The sequence below is a fragment of the Coenobita brevimanus genome, chromosome 30 (assembly GCF_032717465.1).
Source record: "Coenobita brevimanus isolate Jiangsu-jjx chromosome 30, ASM3271746v2, whole genome shotgun sequence".
NCBI lineage: Eukaryota > Metazoa > Arthropoda > Malacostraca > Decapoda > Coenobitidae > Coenobita > Coenobita brevimanus.
In genome coordinates, this window is record NC_136983.1 from 26,034,418 (window position 1) to 26,059,304 (window position 24,887).

At 40.8% G+C, this 24,887-nt stretch overlaps 1 non-coding gene and 1 pseudogene across 1 annotated transcript; both read right to left on the reverse strand.

Annotated features, from left to right (window-relative positions):
* Nucleotides 1-272: 272 nt before the first annotated feature.
* On the reverse strand, nt 273-1,149 carry LOC145395172 (cytochrome c oxidase subunit 3 pseudogene; annotated as a pseudogene).
* Nucleotides 1,150-8,848: 7,699 nt separating this feature from the next.
* Nucleotides 8,849-8,920, reverse strand: TRNAR-CCU (transfer RNA arginine (anticodon CCU)). Its single transcript has one exon. It is a non-coding gene; the product is annotated as a tRNA-Arg (tRNA).
* Nucleotides 8,921-24,887: the final 15,967 nt, after the last annotated feature.

Genomic DNA, 24,887 nt, shown 5'->3' on the forward strand with positions numbered 1-24,887 from the left:
ATCTAAAAGTGCTTAGCTTCTAAAAAAATATTTTAACTATACAGCGAAAACGTATCGTGTTATACTTACACCACAGAAGCCCTCTCTTGATAGGAAGATAACTTCATTTCAATCATTAACAGTGATTAGCCTCTCCTTTGGCTTCTACCAAAATTAGAGACTACATAGTCAAAGCTTAGGCCGAAACTAAGTGCAAAACTTCGCTTTCTAATCTACTTACTTATTTTTTATCCACCTCATCAATAAATAAAAATGTAAAGGAACAATCAAACTACATCAACAAAATGCCAATATCATGCAGCAGCCTCAAAACCAAAATGATGAGTCGGAGAAAAATGACACATATAAAGACGATATAAACATACCATCAAAAAAGTAGTACCAATAATCACATGTAAACCATGGAAACCTGTAGCTACAAAAAAACAAGACCCAAAAACCGAATCAGCAATAGTTAACGGAGCCTCAAAATACTCAAAAGCCTGAAGAGCCGTAAAATAAACACCTAAAAACACAGTAATACCAAGACTCTGAAGAGCTTCATTGTGATTAGACCCCATAATAGCATGATGGGCCCAAGTCACCGTAGCCCCTGAAGACAAAAGAATAATAGTATTCAAAAGAGGAATTTGAAACGGATTAAACGGAACAATTCCCTTAGGAGGCCAAGTCATACCAATTTCCACAGCAGGAGCCAACCTTCTATGAAAAAAAGCCCCAAAAAACGAAAAAAAGAAGAAAACTTCCGAGACAATAAACAAAATCATCCCCCACCGCAATCCAGCAACCACAACTCTAGTATGTAATCCTTGATAAGTCCTTTCACGTACTACATCCCGTCACCACTGAATTATAGTCAAAACAACAGCAACAAACCTCAAAACAAGAAGGTCTATATTAAACTGATGAAATCATTTAACTAACCCAGTAGTCAATATTATCGCTCTAATAGACCCAGTTAAAGGCCACGGTCTTATTTCTACCAAATGATAAGCATGATGTCCATGTGATGATGCCATTAGTTAATTTCTCTCGCAAACAAAGTTCTTAAAACGGCAAAAACATAAGATTGAATAACTGCAACAGCAAATTCAAGCAAAAGAAGTAAAACCTGAGCAACAAATAAAAGAACTAAAAAATAAGAAGTTAGTGAAGGGCCAGTCCCCCCTAAAAGAGTTAACAACAAATGACCAGCCATCATATTAGCCATCAACCGAACCGCCAGAGTCCCAGGCCGAATAATATTTCTAATACTCTCAATTAGTACCATAAAAGGTATTAAAACCACAGGCGTTCCCTGAGGAACTAAGTGAGCAAACATATGCTGAGTATGATTAAACCAACCATAAATCATAAAAGTCAACCAAAGAGGAAGAGCTAACCCCAAAGTCATAACTAAATGCCTAGATCTAGTAAAAACATAAGGCAAAAGACCCAAAAAATTATTAAAAACAAAAAACGAAAACAGAGAAACAAAAATAATAGTTCTACTTTGTAATTTAGGCCCAAGAATATTCCTAAACTCTTGATGTAATGCTATATTCAACTTATATCATACAACAGACCACCGAGAAGGAGAAACCCAATAAATATAAGGCAAAAATACCAACCCCCAAAAAGTAGAAAGTCAATTTAATTCCAACTCCATTAAACCAGAGGAAGGTTCAAAAATAGAAAATAACCTTGCTATCACTTTCAGATCTTTTCTACAATCCCAATCTCCGCCGATCTTGATTCAATTTTTTTTGGAACTCTAATATAATAATTCATTACAATAAAAAGGTGCATTGACAAGGACTGTGGAAACTATTCAAAATATTTGGAGTAGATGGGAAGTTGCTGAAGGTCGTGAAGAGTATGTATGAGAGTGCTAAGGCTGCAGTGCGTGTGGGTAGTGAACTGAGTGAATTTTTCTATTTGAAGGGTGAACTGAAACAAGGAAGTGTCATGTCTCCATGGCTGTTCAGTCTGTATATGGATGGGGTTATAAAGGAGATACAAGGTAGGGCAGTGGATGTTGAAGCTGCCCTCGTGAGAGAGGGCAGTGTTAGGAAACACCCTGTACTGTTGTTTGCAGATGATATTGTGTTGTTAAGTGAAGACGAAGGGGAGCTGCAAGGCCTGGTGGATGAGTTTGGGAGAGTGTGTAAGAAACTGAATCTAAAGGTGAATGTAGGGAAGAGTAAAGTGATGGTCCTCGAGAGAAGTGAAGTTAGTGAATGTACAGTAAGGATGGATAAGGAGGAAATGGAAAATGTGAGTACGTTTAAGTAGTTGGATAGTGTGATGAGTAAGGATGGAAGTTTGGAGGGTGAAGTGCTTGAAAGGGTATAACAGGGAAAAAAAGGTTGCTGATTCCTTGAAAGCAGTGATAAGAAACAGGGAAGTGAGCATGGAAGTAAAAAAAGCTAATACATGACAGGATTGTGACACCAACTCTAACGTATGCAAGTGAGGCTTGGACCTTGCTGGGGAGACAGAAGATAACAATGAGAGCTGTGGAAATGAGTTATTTGAGAGGTGCATGTGGAGTCAGATGGAGAGACAGACTGACAAATGAGGAAGTGAAGGAGCATTGTGAAGTGGATGCGTATGTGATAGGAAGCGTTATGAGAAACACACTGAGATGGTTTGGCCATGTGGAGAGGATGGAGAGTGAGAGACTGACAAGGAGTGTGTATGTGAGTAAGGTGGAGGGGGGGAAAGGGAAGGGGAGACCAAGGATGAGATGGAGGGATGGCGTGGAGAGGTATATGAGAGAGTGGGGTGTGTGAGCTGGGAGCAGGGCAATGAAATGGCGGGGGACTGGGCGACATGAAGGCGATTTGTTTGTGGCCTCCCCTTACAGGATTAAGGGTTCTGGCAATAGATAGATAGATAGACTTAGTTTACCTTCATGAAAAATAAGTGACCTCCATTCAGCATTACACAAATCAATATTGACTCATTAGCTGCGGAAATTTGTTTTAAAGTGGCACCAGACTCTTTACTCCACCCACTCTTGCTACAGCAGGGTCACAGGCATTTAGTAAAGGAAACACATCACTTAGTCCTCTGAACATTTTACTGATTTGTCCTGAAAGATCTATCTAGAAATTTAGGCATTTAACCCTGAATCCTCTCATTTCAGATCCCAACTCCTTGGTCTCATTCTTGATTTGCATCATGTTCTTTACTTTGCTGCCAATGTACCATTCATTTTCAGGCAGAAAATTGGATGGATTTTGAAGTTCAACTGCAAAGGGATTTGACTCTGCCCTGAGGCTATCTTTCTTTAGGTAATTCCCAAGGACAGTCCTGTAAAAGGCACAGATGTTCGAGTAAGAAATGTGTACCATCACAGTGTCACTCTGAAATTCTCTGTTCATCTTACTGATAATATGTGGAATGTAATTTAAAAAATAAAAGTAAAGCCTGAAAAGAGGATTGTTCAGAGCATTAAGTATATATGTTGCAGATTTAATTTGAGATTCCAAGGCCTCCGCCTGAAAGAAAAGAATGAGAGCAGACCATTGCTCTAATATTCTGTTAACAACAAATTCTAAGGACAGCCATCTAGTTTGACTGGCATAAAGAAGTCTGTGAGAATCAACTCGAACAAATTCCTGAAACTCCTTAAATTTCTTTAATGTCTTAGAACTGTGGTTTATGTAGCCATGAATATCTCTACACAGTTCTTCAACACATTTTTGGAGTTTGTCACAAGCTGCAGATGAACAAAGATGTAACGAATGACGAATACATCCAGAAACAAACAAATGAGGCACTTTTTCTTTAAATTTTCCTTTTAAGCTTCCCAAACTCCCCATCATGATTGAGGCATTGTCCACACCAAACCCAGGAAAGCTAGAACGTGTGTAAAAAATTAAACCCAACGGAACAAGGTTAAATACTGATATCAATGTGGTAATAATAACTACTACTACTACTACTAATAATAATAATAAAAGTATCCAATTCTGTTAAAAAAGAAAAAAAGAAAAAATAGAATGTATCCATTTCTGATTTGGTCATTCAAATTCATATCCTTTTGTTCAGTGTCGAAAAAATGCACCAGTAATATAAACAAAAAGTATCCAAATGATACTTTCGTATCCATACTGGGAACCCCGTGTAACTTTTTCTTTATATTTTTCGGAAAAAAAAAAATGGTATTACTGACCCCTCACTTGTGGTCTCACGGGACCTCAACTCCCCACTGATCTAAGGTAGAAGGAAAGGGGAATGGATGAAATGGATAAGGAGTGTGCGGTAAAGGAAATGAAAGAGTGTTGTGTATGTGTGTGTGTGTGTGAGCACGATAACTTCGCAACCGCTCAATACATCAGAACAAACATTTCCATCCGCGTAGTAAGAATGAAAATATCCTATGAGTTCGAAATTGGTGAACTAGGTCAAGGTCTGTGTGTCTGTTACCTCGAAAACTTCGAAACAGCTCAAGATATCATCAGAATTTTTACAGGTGTGTAGTATGGATGAAAATCTCCTAAGAGGTCAGAGTTGGTAAAGGAGGTCAAGGTCAAGATCATATTCCGAGCAGCGCGAGATATGAATCGGCTCGTTGCTGGTGTGAGTCCCCCTTTGGGGGGCTTCTAGTTATTATCGCTATTATTATTGCTGTTGTACTTGTTATTATTGATATTATTATTATTATTATTATTATTATCATCATCATCATTATTATTATTTGCAGTGTTACACCTTTATTGTTCAGTCAGGAGTGCTGGGATGCTTATCTAGGCAACTCAGTCCGGCCAATAATGGCAATATTCACTACTCTCTCATCCCTGAGGGGCATTATGTGAACAGTAAGCCCACAACAACCTTTGGATTTAAACCCTTTTTGCACCACATCCGGTTGGAGCTCGGGGATCCGCTAGAGCATCAGAGATCCCTTTGTTCCTTGATTTCCTGAGGTTACAAGATATCATTTGGCTCATCACTCAGCGTAGTCACTTGAAGGTAGCTCTGCAACCAGTAAGTCGATGGTGAGCGCCTTCACCTACCACAAACTCCTAATAACATTTATAAAAAAAAAAAAAAAAAAATCAGTGACTGCAGTGGTACCCATGTTCTAGAGCCTTTAGCCTCTTGGGTCATTAGCCCGAGGACATCATTCTTGTGAGGTCTATAGGTAATATTAATAAACTCTGGATTGACTGTCGAACTGAAAATATTTTGATAACGACTTACATAAACCCACCAGCATGAGAGGTCTCGCGAAATCGTCTGTCTATAAAAGAACAGAATATTAAAATGACGTCATTGTTTTGAAGGGGTTAAAGACACGCAGCCAACTAACCCTCCCTGTCAACCATACCCAAAAATACCTCTGGCCAATCCAATAACAGTCTATCCTCTCAACCCCACTCTTCACCTGCCCCTCCCCTCCTCACTTTTATCCTTCCATTTCACCCCGACCCATCCGCCAACATCCTTTCCTTTACAACTTGTCCCGCCCGTTCCATCGAGGTCTCCATCCCCTCACTCCAACTCTCTATCCACTGTCTTCATTTTTTCCCCTCCTCCAGCTCATCCCCCATTCTCTTCCTCTTTTCACCCTACCTTAACACCAGATAACATACCCGTCTTCACATCTCATCAATAAGACGTCTTGGAGCAACTTGTACACCACCCTACCCGTATCCCTGACCGCCTTGGAGAGAGATCCAACATGCTTGACCTCTTCATTACAACTAATCCTTCTGCTTAAACAGTTAAACCGTTCTCTCCGTTGGGCTTCTTCGATCACAACCTTATCACATTAACCTGTCCTATCACTCCAGTGTGGCGTATGGATCCTACAAAGAAACATCAGTTGTGGCAATTTGGAGCTACTGACTGGGAAGTCTTCAGGCAGTAGTTCTTTGGTTTTCCCTGGAATGATTAGTGCTTCCATTGCCGAGGGCCATCTGAGTGTGCCTTGTTCATTACGGAGATTATTCTCTTGGGCATACATTCCTTTCTCATATCCTTTGATTAATGTAAAAAAAAAGGTTGGTTTAATCACGCTTGGTCTGATGCTGTTCACACAAGAAGAAGGCCTACAAAAGGTACCGGAGCCAACCCACCCGTGAATCTCATCTTTCTTATCTCTCTGCCCAGAATAGAGCTAAGTTTGTTCTTTGCTCTGCTAAAAATAATTTCATCTGTACCACATGCTCTGAACTCTGCAACTCGAACTCTTCCTCCTCCTTTTGGCACTTTGCCAAAAACCTTTGTAACAACTTTACCTCATCATCCTTCCCTCCTGTTTTCCACTCTGATGGCATCGTAACTATTTCTTCTACTGATAAAGCAGAACTCTTCTCTCAGACTTTTTCCTCCAATTCCACCTTAGACGATACCGCTGCTGTCACTCCATCTCTTCCCCCTCTGTGACTTCCTCACGGCCGACATTAAAATTTCATCAATTGATGTATTTTCTGCCATTACTGACATCCGCACTAACAAGGCATATGGGCCTGATGAGATCCCTCCTCAAGAACTGTGCTTCTGTGCTTACACCCTGCCTAGTTAAACTCTTTAGCCTTTGTCTATCAAAGTGCTTCTTTCCTTCTTGCTGGAAGTTTGTTCTCATTCAGCCTGTCCCAAAGATGGGTGACTGTTCCCAGCCGTCTAACTATCGTCCAATTGTTTAATATCATGTATTTCAAAAGATTTCGAGTCTCTTCTTAACAAAAAATTTAAAGCTTCCTCTATATCGCAACATCCTTTCTGATTGTCAGTATGGGTTCCACCAGGGACGCTCCGCTGGCGATCTTCTCACATACCTTCGGACTACTGGTCATCCTCCTTTCAGTACTATGGCGAAAGCATTTCCATTGCACTCGACATCTCAAAGGGTTTTGATCGAGTCTGGCATAGATCTTTAATTTCCAAACTACCAACTTACCGTTTCTATCCTTCTATCTGTGCCTTCATCTCTAGCATCCCTTCTGGTCGTTCTATAGCTGCTGTTGTAGACTGCCACTGTTCTTCTCCTAGAGATATCAATTGTGGTGTTCCTCAGGGCTCTGTCCTATCTCTAACTCTCTTCCTTTTACTCATCAATGACCTTCTAAACAATACATCTAACCCTATCCACACTTACGGTGATGACTCCACCCTTTGCTTATTCATTCACTTCCCACAGCGTCCATCTCAGCAGTTGCTTCAACAAAGAAGGGATGAGGCTAGGGCACACCTAATGTCTGACTTGGTTTATTACTCTGATTGGGGTAAAAATAAACTTGTTCTTTTTAATGCGACCAAAACTGAGTTCTTATGTTTATAAACCCGAAAAAATCTCTCACAGGAGTAGTCATTAGTTTTTAACAATAGCCAGCTAATACTGCATCATCTTTCAGCAAGATTTATCTTGCAAAGAACATATTACCACTCATGTAAAATCTGCTTCCAAGAGACTGATTGTGCTAAGCCTACTCCATACCTTCTTTACCCCTGCACAGTTGTTGACTTTATACATGGGTTTTATTCGCCCCTACATAAAGTACAAGTCTCATGTGTCGGAAGGCTCATCACATACAGCTCATCTCAACACGGTGAAGTCAAAAGCTTTTCATCTTATTAACTCTCCTCCTCTTCGTGGCTTCTTTCAACCTCTGTCTCTTCGCCGCACTGTTGCATTTTTATCTCTTGTCTATCGCTCCTTCAACGACCACTGCTCCTCTGAACTGTCTGCTTCCATCCCTTCACCACAACGGCGGGCACACAGCACCCGTCTAGCAACAAACTCTCATCCCCTTTCTGTCCAGCTCTCTAATGCAAGAGTTAACCGCTACTCCCAGTCCTTCATGTATGCAGCAGGTCAGCTCTAGAATTGTCTCCTTATGTCTGTTTTTCCTACTGCCTACAATCTTCAGTCTTTCAAACGCAGGATATCCAGGCATCTCGAAATAAATGAATCTTGAATTTGGCTCTCTGTTGTATTGTTTTTGTTTTTGTTTTTCTTGGAGGCAGTAGTTTGCAGGCCCCTGACCTTTGGCTCCTTCCTTGCATAGAAAAATAATAATAATAGCAACAAAAACACTCCGTCCCTAACACTCGTTCGAAAAACAGAACAATAATCAGAATTACATTAGCTGTCGCAAAAGTGAGAAGAAATACAATATATGCCTCGCTGTGTTTCTCAGTTTAACAGCCTGATTCGTTAACTTTTTCAGAGTTAATTCTAGTGTGCTTAATACGTTTTTATTCAACTTACTAAATCCGTTTCAAGTAGAAGGGAGTAGTTGGGTATATATTTGTCTTCTCCATTTCGAAAGGCGTCCTATATACTTAACAGGTTTCGTTTTGTGTGGCAACAATGAAAATGGGGTAAAAGGAGTTAACTATAAACAAAATAATAGCCACAAATAATCAAACTTACCGCATAAAAGACCTGTCCCGGCTTGGCATGTCCAATTAACCCCGTCAGTATGATGACTTCTTTATATATTTCGTTCTCATTGCTATCAGATAATTTCATTCAACTTAAGAGCTCCCTGAGAGATGGAATAAATGAAGGTTATTAGATCTAGAATTCCGAATTAGATACGTGTCTTTTAAACTGCCAAAAACGGTGAGAACAAAGTATAAAAAGGCATAAGTGTCTGACGGGAATTTACTTGGACAACCAAGATACTACTACCAGTCACAGTACTACCGAGTAAACATTGACTCTGTCGCTTGTTTGTACTTTGTGTTACTGTGGTAGTAAATGACTGTTTTGCTTCTTCCATGGCATTCCAGATTTACATCACCTCTGCACTGATTGGTTCCTTGGTACTGCTGTATTTTTCTTTTTTCCTTCCACAGATGTTGCTATCGATTGATCGTTATTTTTCGTTCCTAAAATAATTACTTTTGACCCCGGAGTGACTCGAACACCCAGCCTTCTGAGCAGGAGTCAGACGCGCTACCATTGCGCCACGAAGCCATTTAAGGTGCCTGGATGGACATTAAGGTGTGTTCATACATGTGACAGGCAGCGCGAGGGAAATGCCACTTGTCACCTGTGATTATTTCCCACCACAATCAGTCTGAACGCCGCATACAACCTAACCATTTATTCCAGAGATCATGAATATTATTTGAATTACATCTCTCTCTCTCTCTCTCTCTCTCTCTCTCTCTGTATATAGATATATATATATATATATATATATATATATATATATATATATATATATATTACGGAACAGAGAAAGATAATGTACACTTTAAGTGAGAATGCTAAAAATCACTACTGTCCCGTAACGTTCCAGGTTCAAAATAAAAGAGTTAGGTAAAATTACAAGTTAAAGTTTAATGCTCAAACTAACAACAAAACATTCAGGACTTATAAGGATAATGTAATGGTAAAAACAGGTTAAATATATGGTTAACTGCAATAGCCTCTATTAACACAAAATTAGCAAGAGTAAATTTATCTAAATCAGCCCTGATAAAATGAAAATACACTGGGTAATGCTCAGTTAATGCAAGATAAATTATTACAGATACAAACTATTATTAATGATGGCTGACAATAAGAACCTTACATGAATTACAAAAACTTCACTAGGCCTACAAATTAAACTTATGCTACACAGTACAAGAACAAAATGCAGTAACACTTATACTCAAATTACACAGCTGCTAGATGGTTGGAGACTTCCCGAGCATTCACAACAATAACTGTACAGGGGAGGACAGAGATGTGAACAAAATGAGGAGTAGCTCTAAGTGGCCATTAATGTAGAGACTGAGCTCATTATATAGGGGCCAGCAGAGCTTGATACAACCTGTAAGAAGGACGCGCAAATGAAGCCATAGGGGACAAAGTGCTGACAATCCCGCTCCGAACAACAGAAAGGACGACTTACTCTACTATAACGGTAGAAGGGGGGGACTGAGGCAGAACACGCTCGTGATCAAACATGCAGCATACTGTGCGTTAAAATTACACAAAGGATGATGAAATCATAGGCTATGTAACACCTCCCCACAAAGAAAAAGAAATTTACAAAGGAAATTTCTTATTACTCTAAAACAATCTGTCTAAAGTCTATATAAGCAATCTGCAATAACATTTTCTTTCCCCTTGACATGTTGTATGTCTAATGAATACTCCTGAAGAAGTAGACTCCATCTTGTCAATCTCTGATTTTTATCTTTAAACTTACTAAGGAATTTCAGTGGGTTATGATCGGTATAAATGACTATGGGGTCAAAACCAGAACACAAATAAAATGAAAAATGCTGTAAACCCAAAATCAAGGCCAAAAGCTCTTTCTCAATAGTTGAGTAGTTCTTTTGAGGTGGAGTGACCTTCTTACTGTAATAAGATACAGGGTATTCAATACCCTGATCACCCTCTTGCAGCAAAACAGCCCCAGCTCCTGTATCACTTGCATCAACAGCCATCTTAAAAGGCTTAGCAAAATTTGGAGTAGCGAGCACTGGCTGACTTAATAGAATAGCTTTAAGTTTGTTGAAAGAGGATTCACAGTTATCGGTCCAGACTAATTTAACTCCCTTTTTCAGTAGGTCTGTAAGTGGTGATACAAGAATAGAAAAGTTAAGAACAAATCTCCTGTAATAACCTACCATTCCCAAAAATCTTTGTAGCTCTTTCCTACTTTTAGGTCTGGGAAGATCACTTATAACTTGAACCTTAGCTGCTGGTGGTGCAACATGTCCATCACCAATTACGTACCCAAGGTACTGAACTTTAGCTTGACCAAACTCACACTTTGATAAATTAGCTACAAGATTAGCCTGAACCAAATGCTCAAGAAATTTACTGACATGGCATAGGTGATCTTTCCAGTTGTCACTGAAGATTAATACATCATCAATATAAACAACACACCCTGCCAAACCCTCTGTTACAACATTCATGAGCTTCTGAAAAGTGGCTGGTGCATTCTTCATACCATATGGCATTACGGAACATACAAAAGTCTTTCCTAGTGTTACAAAACATGAGATCTCCCTAGCACGTTCAGTGATAGGTACTTGCCAGTATCCCTTTAACAAATCAAACTTACTTATGTACCTAGCTTTTCCAATCTTGTCTATGCAATCTTCCACGCGAGGGAGAGGGTAAGTGTCCGTTTTGGTTATCTGATTAACACGTCTGTAGTCGATGCAAAGCCGCTGTGACCCACCCGGCTTATGGACTAGAATGACAGGAGAACTCCACTCACTCTGACAGGGCTCAATCATCTTGTGGTCCAACAGGTAGCCAAGCTCCTTCTGGATGAGAGGAACTTTCACTGGGTTCACACGGTAAGGAGGCAGTTTAATTGGCTTTGCGTCTCCAACATCGACATCATGCATCAACACAGTGGTCCTTCCTGGAGTGGCACGGAACACTTGCGGGTACTCCTGCAGTAATGCCGAAAACTCCTGCCTTTCCTCGGGAGGTAGATGAGAAAGCTTAGTCTGGAGATCATTCATGATATCAGGATTCTTCCCCAAACTATCACTCAGGCTCATACTGCATGGGAGAGCTTCACTTGCAGGCTCGGGTGGAACAGCTACAGTGCAGACTGGATTATTTTCGTCCCGCCTGTGATATAACTTTAGCATGTTGATGTGACAAAGTTGCTTGTTCTTTCAACGATCTGGTGTGGCGATGACATAGTTGACATCACTGAGTTTCTTCTCCACGAAATAAGGACCACTAAACTTGGCTTGAAGAGGTTGCCCATGCACTGGTAGCAGAATCAAAACCTGATCTCCTGGCTGAAAGTGGCGTAACCTGGACTTCTTATCATACCAAGTCTTCATCTTCTCCTGAGCAGCTCCTAAATTCTCTCTCGCCAGCTGTAAAGCAGTGGACAGCCGTTCTTTGAACTTCATCACATACTCCAGCAGGTTGACGTCATCTTCCACCGACAGCCAGCATTCCTTGAGTAGCTTAAGGGGTCCTCTTACTTCATGGCCAAACAGTAGTTCAAAAGGTGAGAAGCCCAGTGATTCATTTGGAGATTCTCTTGCGGCAAACACAACGAATGGAAGACCTTTATCCCAGTCTTTCTGATGTTCCAAACAGTATTTCTTGAGCATCGATTTGAGTGTTTGATGATATCTCTCCAACGCTCCTTGGGTCTGGGGATGGTAAGCTGAAGACGTGATCTGGGTGATGCCCAACTCTTTCAGAGACTGCTTGAAAACATTTGACATGAAATTACTTCCCCGGTCTGACTGTACCGGTACCTCCTTGGGCAGACCAAACTTGGTGAAGAACCCTAGCATTTCCTTAACCACGTTCTTTGCTGAGATATTTCTAAGTGGAATGGCTTCAGGATAACGAGTAGCCATATCAATCAGGGTCAACACATAAGAAAATCCTGAAGAAGTCTTAGGAAGAGGGCCCACAATATCCACCAACACACGGGTGAAAGGCGCCTCAAAAGGAGGAATGGGAACTAGAGGTGCAACTTTTTCGGTCTGATTACACTTCCCCACAACTTGACAGGTGTGACAAGACTTACAATACCAGGAAACATCCCTGAAGATACCTGGCCAGTAGAAGTGTTTCAAAATGCGTGCCACAGTCTTCCTCACTCCAAGGTGTCCTGCCAAACTGGAATCATGAGCCACTCTAATGAGATCCTGCCTACAAACACGAGGGATGACAACTTGATGTACAACCTCCCATTCACAGTCGGCTGATGCTGTTGGGGGTCTCCACTTCCTCATAAGTACTCCTGACTTTACATAATAACAAGTAGAAGCACCGGCTGACTCTTCTTCACTGTAAGCAGAGTTAGCTAGACCTTTCAACTCAGGGTCAGCAACCTGCAACTCAGTCAACTCTTGACGAGACAAATTATCAACACTACGGGGTACTGCCTCATCTGGTGAATGGTCCAAATTAGCAAGAAAAGTGTCAGCTAGGATAACATCATCATCATCATTATCCTCTAAGTCACCAGTAACTTTAGACTTAGCCCTAGTGACAGCACATGCAGGGAACACATCAGGGACATCACAATCATGGGTCGCAGCCACTGGCTCACCAGACAACTGAGGAGCTGGACACACTTGACTTCCACCAATATCATTTCCAAGTAAGAAAGTTACACCTGACATTGGGAGTGTCTCAACCAACCCAACCATAACGGAACCATTAACAAAACCAGACTCTAAATTCACTCCGCACAGAGGGACAGAGAAGTAATTATTCCCTACACCTTGTAAGATTACAGTTTCATCAGAGGAATTAACATTAGAGCCTAGAACACTGGTCAGCATAAGGGATTGGCAAGCACCTGTGTCACGATATATTTTAACTGATTTCCTGTCATTACTGTCCAGAGGACTGACAAAACCATCAGACAGGAAATTAGCACATGAACTCTTGAGAGTGTCACCCACGTTACTGCTCAAAAGAGGAGCTTCATCATGAGAATTTAAGTTACCCCTCAAAGCAGGTTCAGTTAACTCAGTTAAAGAATTCTGGGAACTCTCAAGAGTGGACACTAGACCAATTGACTGAATATTTAAAGACTCCTTTTTGTTCACATCACGCTGTCTCCTGAAACATTTCTCCGTAGTATGACCAAGCTTACTTCAATAAGTACATTTACTTTTCTGAAATATAGAGGTGAAGCTGGTATTTACTTCCTGAGAAACATCATCTTTATTCTCTTTCCTGTTACCTGTACTCTGAGTAGAGGCAACGTACTTACTCTCAGCTTTCCCTTTTTCTTTAGAATATCTCTTGTGAGTGAGAACATATACATCAGCTAAAACTGCAGCATCAGACAAATTATCTATTCTTCTCTCATCAAGATATAGGCTTACATCTTTACTAATACACCTTTTGAAGTCCTCCAGCAAAATCATCTGCTTAAATTTACTGAAATCAGAATCCACATTCTTAGAATTTAACCATTGCTCTAACAGATCTTCTTTGATTTTTGCATACTCAACATGGGATTGCTTATCTTGCTTGTAAGTTGTCCTAAATTTTACTCTATAGGCTTCAGGAACAAGCTCATAGGCCTTAAGAATCAAGCTCTTAACTACATCATAATTATCAGATTGATCCTGAGGCAAAGATGCATTAGTTACTTGAGCTTTACCGGTGAGAACAGTTTGAAGGAGTACTGGCCAATACTTTTTGGGCCAATTAAAACCTGTAGCTACCCTCTCAAACAACTGAAAATACTTTGTTAAATCAGATTCATTAAAAGGAGGGACAAGTTTAACATTTTTAGCCACATCAAAATCATCAGAGCTAGATAATCCAGTTCCACCTTGTTTCATGCGATACTCATGGTCTGCCTGAATCCTAGCTAGTTCAATTTGTGCCTGAGCCCTGTATCTGTGCCTCATGAATCCGAGCCTGAGATTCAGCCTCCTTAGCATTTGCTTGAAATTCAGCCTCCTTAACACGAGACTCCGCCTCCTCAGCCTGAGCCTCCTGCAGGGCTAGCTGTAACTTAGCTAATTCAATCTGCGTTCGCTCATTTGGAGGAGTTACATTAACCCCTACACCGCGGGCTTGTTTACCAATTACTTGCGTGTCCCGCGGGGTTATTTGGGCTCCGACAGACTCTCAAAAAATATTTGCTAAAAATCAGTTATTAGTCCTAGAATAATAAAATTATATATGCTTATAGCACATACCTTCAGCTTTCTCCTGGAATGATTGTTGAGCCTTCGTCAGTTTCCGTAGGACTTGTGGAGACCTCTGAAGTAGGGTAACTAAGTCTCCACTTTACACTTCCCGACAACCCGTTATATGATTACCACAGCCAGATACAAACACTATAAACACTATTCTACCATTTTCAAGTAGTTTGGGATCCATACTAAAAAAAAAAAACAGTGTGAAAGCAATGGAAATTACGAGCGCGTCTGATCGCCACACTTGCGCTAGTTCGCTCTAGGCACTCTGTCATTTATTATTCATAAAACCCCTCACACTTTATATTTCTATTACTATATCACACTTATATATATCTGGAGTCTTTCTCCATAAGTTTCATTCAGTCGTATTATTTTATTGTCACTGAAGTCATTCTATTTTTCAGTCAGTAAAATACGTAGAGAGCCACGGATTCACTCTCACTGTTATAACATAAATTATTTGTACTCATATTCTTATATTACTAATTACTTACATTACTATTTATATTTTCTATTCTATTTTCAATATTTACCCTTCTATTTTACTTACAATATGTTATTCACTGTCACTTTCAGTAAGATGAAACTATAGTACACTGTTCAATCATATGAACTGAACATCCATTGCTTTCACCTGCTATTTACACATTATTTACACATTATTTCCAAATAATTCTGCTTCCACACTTGCACTGTTAGAACTGCTTCTGGCTGTGATAATCGAAGAAGCAGGTTACACAGAGGGGAACCTGGCATTCAGCGCACTGCCAAGAGGTGCGTTTATGCTCAGGTGTGCGGCGTGTGGTATGCGCACATACCTGACACCTGCGAATCGCAGCCTTCCTTTTCCCTGTGGCAGGCATTAGCTCAAATCTGTGCCGATCCATATACGCCCTCTGCTCAAGTCGGTCGGGAAGTGTAACTGGATGGCGCCTTGGAGTTGCTGCTTGCACCTTACCATATTTTTCCAGCAGCTGCTGGACACAAGTCCTGGTGAACAACCTCAGGGAGAAGGACTTGGGTGGCTTTACCTTCATCTTGTACAGGATGAAGGCGTTCAGCATCGTCATATCTATGAGATGCAGAAAAACTTTCCTGTACCACCTAGTATTCTTCCTGAGGCAGTCGATCTCACCAATCATCATGTCGGACTTGTCCACCAGCCGCATGTTTATATTATAGTCCAACACAGCATCAGGTTTCATCACAGGTTCGCCTGTCCTACGGTCGACCTTCCCACTGTCTTTCATCTCCCCCTTATGTACGGTGGTGAGCATGTGCACGACTCTCTTGTCATGCCACCGTATTGCCAGCATCTTCTCAGACTTGCGTAGGTGCACGTCTCCTCGCTGCGAGTTTCCTGCCTCTGGGAATTTGGGGAAGTTGGCACGATTACTTTTGACAGTGCCGCAGGAGCCAATGTCGTGCTCAGAAAGGTATTTGGCAAGTTTCGGTGCTGTATAGTAGTTGTCTGTATACAGCACATGATTCCCACAAAAATACTTTTCTAGGAGCACTTTCACTACACAGCCTGAGAAGCCAAGGGGGTGTGTTTTATCGAGATCGACAGTGCTGGCTGAATATATGACGAAGTCAAGGATGTACCCCGTCTTACAGTCGCACAGTACAAAGAACTTAATTCCAAAGCGATGGCGTTTGCTTGGAATGTACTGGACAAACCGAAGACGTCCTCTGAACAGAACCAAGGACTCATCAATGACAACCTTCTGAAATGGGTGGAAGAATGACATGAACTTATCCTTCATTCTGTTCAGAATCTCCCGGATCTTCCAGAGTGGGTCGGTTTGGGAAGGTACATCATTATCGGCAAAGTGCAGGTTTCCCATGATGTTCCGGAAGCGATCTCTGGCCATGTACTTGTTGAAGGTCGGTGAGGGTAGTAAGGGGTCCATGGACCAGTATTCTTCCAACTCATGCTTCTTGGAGTGTGGCATAAGAAGCATGAGGGCAAAGAACACATACAGTTCCTGCACTCCCAGCATGGTCCACTGTTGCATCTTGGCTGCACCTGTACCACTAGCAGCACGTTGTGATTCGAACCTGTTAGTCTCATCACATATGTGCTGCATGACTTCGTCATCTAGGAAGGCCAAAAGGTAGTCGACACACTCAGCATTTTCGTCCATAGTGAAGGCAGGCTGAACTCCTGACGAGCTCTCATCGAAAACCAGGTTTTCGGGGACAAAATCTGACCCTTCCATCCACGCGAAGGCGTCCAGGATTCCCTGGCGTGGCGGTGGAGGGATGGTGGTGGTGGTGGTGGTGGAGGTTGGCTGAGAGGGAGGCTTATCTCGGTCAAGGTCACTCGCACTGACCCTAGGTTGCCATACAGCACTAGCAGCCCTTACCCTACTAGCTACACTACTTCTCACTCTCTTAGATCTACCTCTACCTCTACGGCCGGCCTTCACTGTTGATGCTGGTGGTGACTCCGACGACGAAGACTCCGGAGATAACTCAGCCGACGATGATGACGAGATGAGTAAAGCGGGGCTTGGGGAACGGGGAGGTGAATGATCTCGTGACTCATGGCAGGCTGGGTCACGTGGGGGCATTGTTCTGGGGCTAACATGCCGCCTTTTCACTCCCTTCCCAAATTCTTTTCCTTCCTGCACTAAAGGCTCCTTTCCCTTGGAGCTACACACAGATTCACTGGTAGGAGCACTTGTTGTCGCTGTTTCTGGCGCGATAAGTTCACCCGGCTCATCACACGATTCACCGGAATCGTCAAAATCGCTGTCCATTATTATCATCGACAATTCAGCAAGTTCTCGTGCCACTGCAGAGTCACTGAGGCCTTTCCTGCTTGCCTCAACACTTTTCTTGGGGGTAGAGGTCACGGGGTCCCTTTGCAATGGGCGCAGAAGCGGCAGGAATGGCGGGGCGCGAGTGCGACATGTTGTCTCTGCAGTGGAGGACAAGGAACTAAATGCCGCGGCTTATCTGAGAAGGGAAGGGTTGACAATGACACTTTAGGCTGACTGCTGCTAACTTACAGGCTAATTTTTTATAGGTAGAAAATCTCGGCAATAAATAAAGAAATAGGTACTTCCAGGTGAATGTAAATGTCAATTAGGATTCTCCCTTCCTTTCTGATATATATTTTTATTACAGACATCGATTACAAGGCATAAATCAAAGGGGAAATTACCGTGGTTATGTAGCGAATGAATGCACGTGAGGTTTTGTCAGGTGATAATTGGGCAATTTCAGGAGTATAACACTATCACTTACCTGTTTTTTTTTTGGTATATATTATTGGGTAAAAATATTGGGCATAGGGCTTATTTCAATGGATGAAATCTGTGGAAAAAGAAGAGGAAATTTCCGTAGCGCGAAGCGTGAAAGGTGAGAGGAGAGGGTAATGGAGGGCAAGTAGGGAGGGGAGTCAAGAAGGGGGTAAATTATCTGAGAAGGGAAGGGTTGACAATGACACTTTAGGCTTACTGCTGCTAACTTACATGCTAATTTTTTATAGGTAGAAAATCTCGGCAATAAATATAGAAATAGGTAGTTCCAGGTGACTGTAAATGTCAATTAGGATTCTCCCTTCCTTTCTGATATATATTTTTATTACAGACATCGATTACAAGGCATAAATCAAAGGGGAAATTACCGTGGTAATGTAGCAAATGAATGCACGTGAGGTGTTGTCAGGTGATAATTAGGCAATTTCTGGAGTATAACACTATCACTTACCTTTTTTTTTTTGGTATATATTATTGGGTAAAAATATAGGGCTAAAGGCTTATTTCAATGGATGAAATCTGTGGAAAGAGAAGGGGGAAATTTCCGTAGTGCAGCGCGGCGTGGGAGGTGAGAGGAGAGGGTAATGGAGGGCAGGTAGGGAGGGGAGTCAGGAAGGGGTTAAAATAGCTAAAATGTCAACAATGGATGGGAGTACAGATGAGATTTGGAGTGCTGACTAGTGTTGGACATTGGCAGTACTGATATATGATACAAGCCACCACTTGAGAGCCCGGGATAATTCAAAATAACACAGAATCACAAAAGTGACGCCCCGCGGTATGATCCATTGTAGCCGAGCGTCACGAAAGTGACGCCCCGCGGTTAAGGGGTTAAAGAAGCTTTCATTAATCATGTCAACAATTTGATCTTTAGAATGATGAGAGCGAACAGCAATTCCCAATTGTTGAGCAACAAGCTTAAGTTCATTCTTTGTTCTGTTTTCTACATCACACACTGTTTGCACATTTGACAAAAAATCTTTGGCTTCATCAAGCGTAGTAATAGTAGACATCATGAATAAATCACAGTCACAAAATATCAAGCAATATCCTTATGATAATATCCTGATATGAGGTCGCCAAATTTATGTTACGGAACAGAGAAAGATTATGTACACTTTAAGTGAGAATGCTAAAAATCACTACTGTCCCGTAACGTTCCAGGTTCAAAATAAAAGAGTTAGGTAAAATTACAAGTTAAAGTTTAATGCTCAAACTAACAACAAAACATTCAGGACTTATAAGGATAATGTAATGGCAAAAACAGGTTAAATATATGGCTAACTGCCATAGCCTCTATTAACACGAAATTAACAAGAGTAAATTTATCTAAGTCAGCCCTGATAAAATGAAAATACACTGGGTAATGTTCAGTTAATGCAAGATAAATTATTACAGATACAAACTATTATTAATGATGGCTGACAATAAGAACCTTACATGAATTACAAAAGCTTCACTAGGCCTACAAATTAAACTTATGCTACACAGTACAAGAACAAAATGCAATAACACTTATACTCAAATTACACAGCTGCTAGATGGTTGGAGACTTCCCGAGCATTCGCAACAATAACTGTACAGGGGAGGACAGAGATGTGAACAAAATGAGGAGTAGATCTAAGTGGCCATTAATATAGAGACTGAGCTCATTATATAGGGGCCAGCAGAGCTTGATACAACTTGTAAGAAGGACGCGCAAATGAAGCCATAGGGGACAAAGTGCTGACAATCCCGCTCCGAACAACAGAAAGGACGACTTACTCAACTATAAAGGTAGAAGGGGGGGACTGAGGCAGAACACGCTCATGATCAAACATGCAGCATACTGTGCATTAAAATTACACAAAGGATGATGAAATCATAGGGTATGTAACAATATATATATATATATATATATATATATATATATATATATATATATATATATATATATATATATATATATATATATATATATATATATCTTCTATCTCTCTCTCTCTCTCTCTCTGTATATATATATATATATATATATATATATATATATATATATACCGGGTATATATAGTTGCAAGGAGAGTGGAAAGGTTACCAGAGGATAAGAAAAAGGCAGAGTATAGGAGAGAAGTGGAGGAACGATTGGGCAAATATGAATTGGAGCAGATGGGAGACGTGGAAGGTGTGTGTAAGATATTTACAGAAGAAATATGTGCAGCATGTGATGTGGTGTGTGGAAGGAAGAGAAGACGGAGGGGGGTGCAAGGAACAGCGTGGTGGACTGAAGAGGTGAAACAGGCTGTGGCACAAAAGAAGAAAGCATACAATGAATGGATGAGAAATTTGGGCGTGGAAGAAGTTGAGAGGCGGAAGAGAGAGTTATATGTAGAAAGAAAGAGAGAGGTGAAAAGATTTGTAAGAAAGAGTAAGAAGAGAGTGGATGAGGAATTTGGAAGGAATTTGAGTGTAAAGTGGAGGGACTGTAAGAAAGTGTTCTGGAGAGAGGTGAAAAGAGTAAGACAGGGTGGAAGTGAAGTTAGCAGAGGAGTGAATGATAAAAATGGTAGATTACTAGTGGAGAAGGGAGAAAAAGTGAGCAGATGGAGAGAACACTTTAAGGAATTGTTGAACGTAGAGGATGGAAGTAATGCGAGTATAAGTGGCTGGGGAATGGCTGGGAGAAGGAGGGAGGTGAGAAGACAGGAAGAAATCAGTAGGATAGAAGTTGTGGAAGCAATGAAGAAAGTTAAATCGGGGAAAGCCCCAGGAATTGATGGAGTGTGTGGTGAAATCCTGAAGCATGGGGGAGAGATAGTAGTAGAATGGATGTGGAAGATGTGCAGATTGGCCTGGGAGGAAGGTAGAGTCCCGGAGGATTGGAAGTCAGGTATAATTATTCCCTTGTACAAAGGAAAAGGGGAAAAAGAAGTGTGTGGTAATCATAGGAGCATTTGTCTTCTTAGTATAATAGGAAAAGTGTATGGTAGGATACTTATAGACAGAGTTAGAGAAAGAACAGAGAAATTAGTTGGAGAAGAACAGGGAGGCTTTAGGAAGGGAAGAGGTTGTGTAGATCAGATATTCATTCTTAGATCTTTAGTGGAATAGTTTCTAGAGAAGGGAAAGAAGTTGTATGCGGCTTTCATGGATTTGGAGAAAGCATATGACAGGGTGGATAGACAAGGATTGTGGAAAGTGTTAAGAATATATGGAGTAGATGGGAAGTTGTTGAATGCCGTGAAGAGTATGTACGATGGTGCGAAGGCTGCAGTGCGTGTGGATGGTGAACTAAGTGAATTTTTCTCTTTGAAAGTTGGTTTGAAACAGGGATGTGTTATGTCGCCATGGTTGTTCAATCTGTACATGGATGGGGTAATAAAAGAGGTACAAAGTAGGGTAGTGGATGTTGGAGTGGTCCTGGTGAGAGAGGATAGTGTTTGGAAACTCCATATACTGTTGTTTGCAGATGATAGTGTGTTGTTCAGTGAAGACGATGGGGAGCTGCAAGGCTTGGTGGATGAGTTTGAGAGAGTGTGTAAGAAACGGAATCTAAAGGTGAATGTAGGGAAGAGTAAAGTGATGGTCTTTGAGAGGGGTGAAGTCAGTGAATGTACAGCAAGGTTGGATGGTGAGGAATTGGAAAATGTGAGTACGTTTAAGTACTTGGGTAGTGTGATGAGTAAGGATGGAGGTTTGGAGGGTGAAGTGCTTGAAAGGGTACAGCAGGGAAGAAAGGTTGCTTGTTCTTTGAAAGCAGTGATAAGAAACAGGGAAGTGAGCATGGAAGTGAAAAAGTTACTACATGACAGTATTGTGATACCAACTCTAACGTATGGAAGTGAAGCTTGGACATTGTTGGAAGGACACAAGTCAAGAGTGAGAGCAGTGGAAATGAGTTATTTAAGAGGAGCCTGTGGAGTCACATGGAGAGACAGGCTGAAGAATTAGGATATAAAGGAGCGTTGTGGTGTGGATGTGGATGTGATAGGAAGCGTTATGAGGAACACACTGAGGTGGTTTGGTCATGTGGAGAGGATGGAGGGTGAAAGACTGACGAAGAGAGTGTATGTGAGTGAGATGGAGGGGGGAAGAGGGAGGGGGAGGCCGAGGATGAGATGCAGGGATGGGGTGGAGAGGTATATGAGAGACGGGGGTGTGAGTTGGGAGCAGGGGAGTGAAATGGCGGGGGATAGGGCGACTTGGAGGCGATTTGTTTGTGGCCACCCCAAACGGGATTGAGGCGTCTGGCAATATATATATATATATATATATATATATATATATATATATATATATATATATATATATATATATATATATATATATATATATATATATGTGGTAGGTGGGGGCGCTCACCATCCACTCACTCAACGTAGTGTTGCTGTCGGGTGTCTGCCCTGTCCTCTCCTCCATCCTCCTTTCCTTCCATCTTCTGTCTTCCTTTCCTTCATTCTTTCCTCGTCCTTCTGCCTACGGATGACTTTACACTCCCTCTTCTGTCTTTCATTTATTCATTCTTTCCTCCTCCTTCTGCCTACGGGTGACTCTACACTGAGTGACAAGCCAAATGGTTTCCGGTACACCAGGAAACCATTTACTACGCTAGGTGGTAACCATATAACCAAATTTTGGCGCCTGGTGGTTTAGTGGGTAATTATTGTGCTCCAATCGGATTTAGCCGGTGAAGGTTTATATCCAAGGGGTGGTTGGGGTTTATTGCTCACGTAATGCCACTCAGGGATAAGTGAGGTTGGTCACTCTCATCTTAAATGTCAGGACCAACTGCCTAGCTCCGGGCTCCTACGCTCCTCATGGGGCAACGTTGATTTGGATGATGGATATATATATATATATATATATATATATATATATATATATATATATATATATATATATATATATATATATATATATATATATATATATATGGAGGGAACTGCTGCAGTTGAAATACATAAAAACTAAGAAACTCAATAAGATTGAGAAGAGCGTCCGTCAGGGAGATACAATTTCACAAATATTTACAGCATGCCAAGAGAGCACTTTCAGAAAGCTAGACTGGGAAAAGAATGGAGTAAACATAGATGGACAAAACCTAGACCATTTAAGTCTTGTAGAATATATTGTCCTAATCTCAGAAACAGCAGAGACATAGCAAGAAATGTTAAATGAACTAAAAAGAGAAATTGTTAAACTAAGGCTAAAGATGAAGAGTAAAACTAATGTTTAATCCAAATACACCAAACAGCATCATTCAAATAAATGAAGAAATTCTTCAAGACGTCGAGGAGGACATTATTATTCGGGGCAAATACTAAATCAAAGGAGAGACCATGATAGAGAAATACAAAATGTATTACAATTGGGTGGAAAGCTTTCAGAAAACATAGATAGATCACGAAATGTAGCTTGCCAGTGTGTATGAAACGAAATGTATCTAACAGATGTCAACATGGGTGAATGAGGAGACAAAAGTCAAAGACATTATGGAAGCTATTAAATAAGCGATTTGGAGGTGGGCAGGTCATGTAGCAAGAATACGGGATAACCGGTTTAGCAAGTGACTGAGTGACTGGGCTCCAAGAGATTGTAAACATGGCAGAAAAAGGTCAGAAAGGAGGTGGAGAGATGCAAAATATGACAGAGTATATCTCAGTCAATGAATTCGTAGAGAAGCTTGTGAGAGACCTTTGTTCAGCAGTGGACTTGCAATGACTGCTGCTGCTACTTACGGTGATATATATTTGTTGACGTGTTACATACATGATGGCTGAACAGCCCAGTTTATACCTGTGTGTGTGTGTGTGTTTAACCAGTGTACATATCAAAAATGACTGCGAGGGTGAAATGGGGTAGGCGACGGATTCGGAGTTGGTGGGCTTTCTTGCCTCCCATTGTGCTTGTGAGAGACTAAGTTTTTATGACAGCTGCCCACCACTTTTAACTGAGACCCCGAAATGTGAAAAGTCACAAGGTTTGCGAACTTTCATAAAGAGCTCTTAGGATATATACCAAATTTAAGAGCATTCATCAGGGCTTAAGAGTATTCATAATGATTTAGGAACTTTGAAAAATACTGGCCCTTGACAGTAATCTTCCCATTAGTTAGTCTATTGTGTAAACACATTCATCTTTAGTGAAGGCCGACTGACTCACTAATGAATGGATTCCTCTTGCCAAGAGTAGTAATCCCACACTCAGGACTTGGACAATGTGGTGAGAGGGTCAAGTAATGTCATGTTAGGTAGGGCTGGTGAGGTGTGGTATAGCCAACTAGTATATAAACGTGTTGGTAACCAGTGTACTATTAATTAACATCTCTGGTTTATTTTTGAAAAGAGCGACAGTAGGCAGTGAATCATTCTGGAAATACATTATTTTCCTCTGCCAGTTTGCATTTTAGTTTTCTCATCAATGTCAGGGCGATGTGACTCTTCAGCGACCTTCTGTAAGTATAAAAGTACTCTCTGCTTTCCCAATTTCCTCCTCGACTTCCCCGTTAAAAACAATGTTGGTTACACAGCAATTACATTCCCCTTTTAAATCCCATGTTACTTCAGTGTTCCCAGTACGAAAAATAGAAATGTATCCAAAACCGTATCCAAAATAAAAATAAAAAGTGTCCATATATATTTAACAAGTATTCAAAATGTACCCAATTTTTCTTTCATAAAAATACAATATAAGAGCAACTGGGCAGTTAATTATACTTAAACGCTAAAGCTACGCAGCCGTACAATAGTGTCTCATTTCAACACATTATACGGCTGGCATTGGAGACTGTTTCTATACTACAGAATTTACGAATTTATAGATTTTACTTGCCTCTTCAAGTAACATTTATTTATATAATGCCGATATATATATATATATATATATATATATATATATATATATATATATATATATATATATATATATATATATATATATATATATATATATGAACTACTTCCTCATGTCCTTCCCTTCTTCTGTTTCTCCATTTCATTTGTACTTTTATCCTGACCACCATCAAGTGGT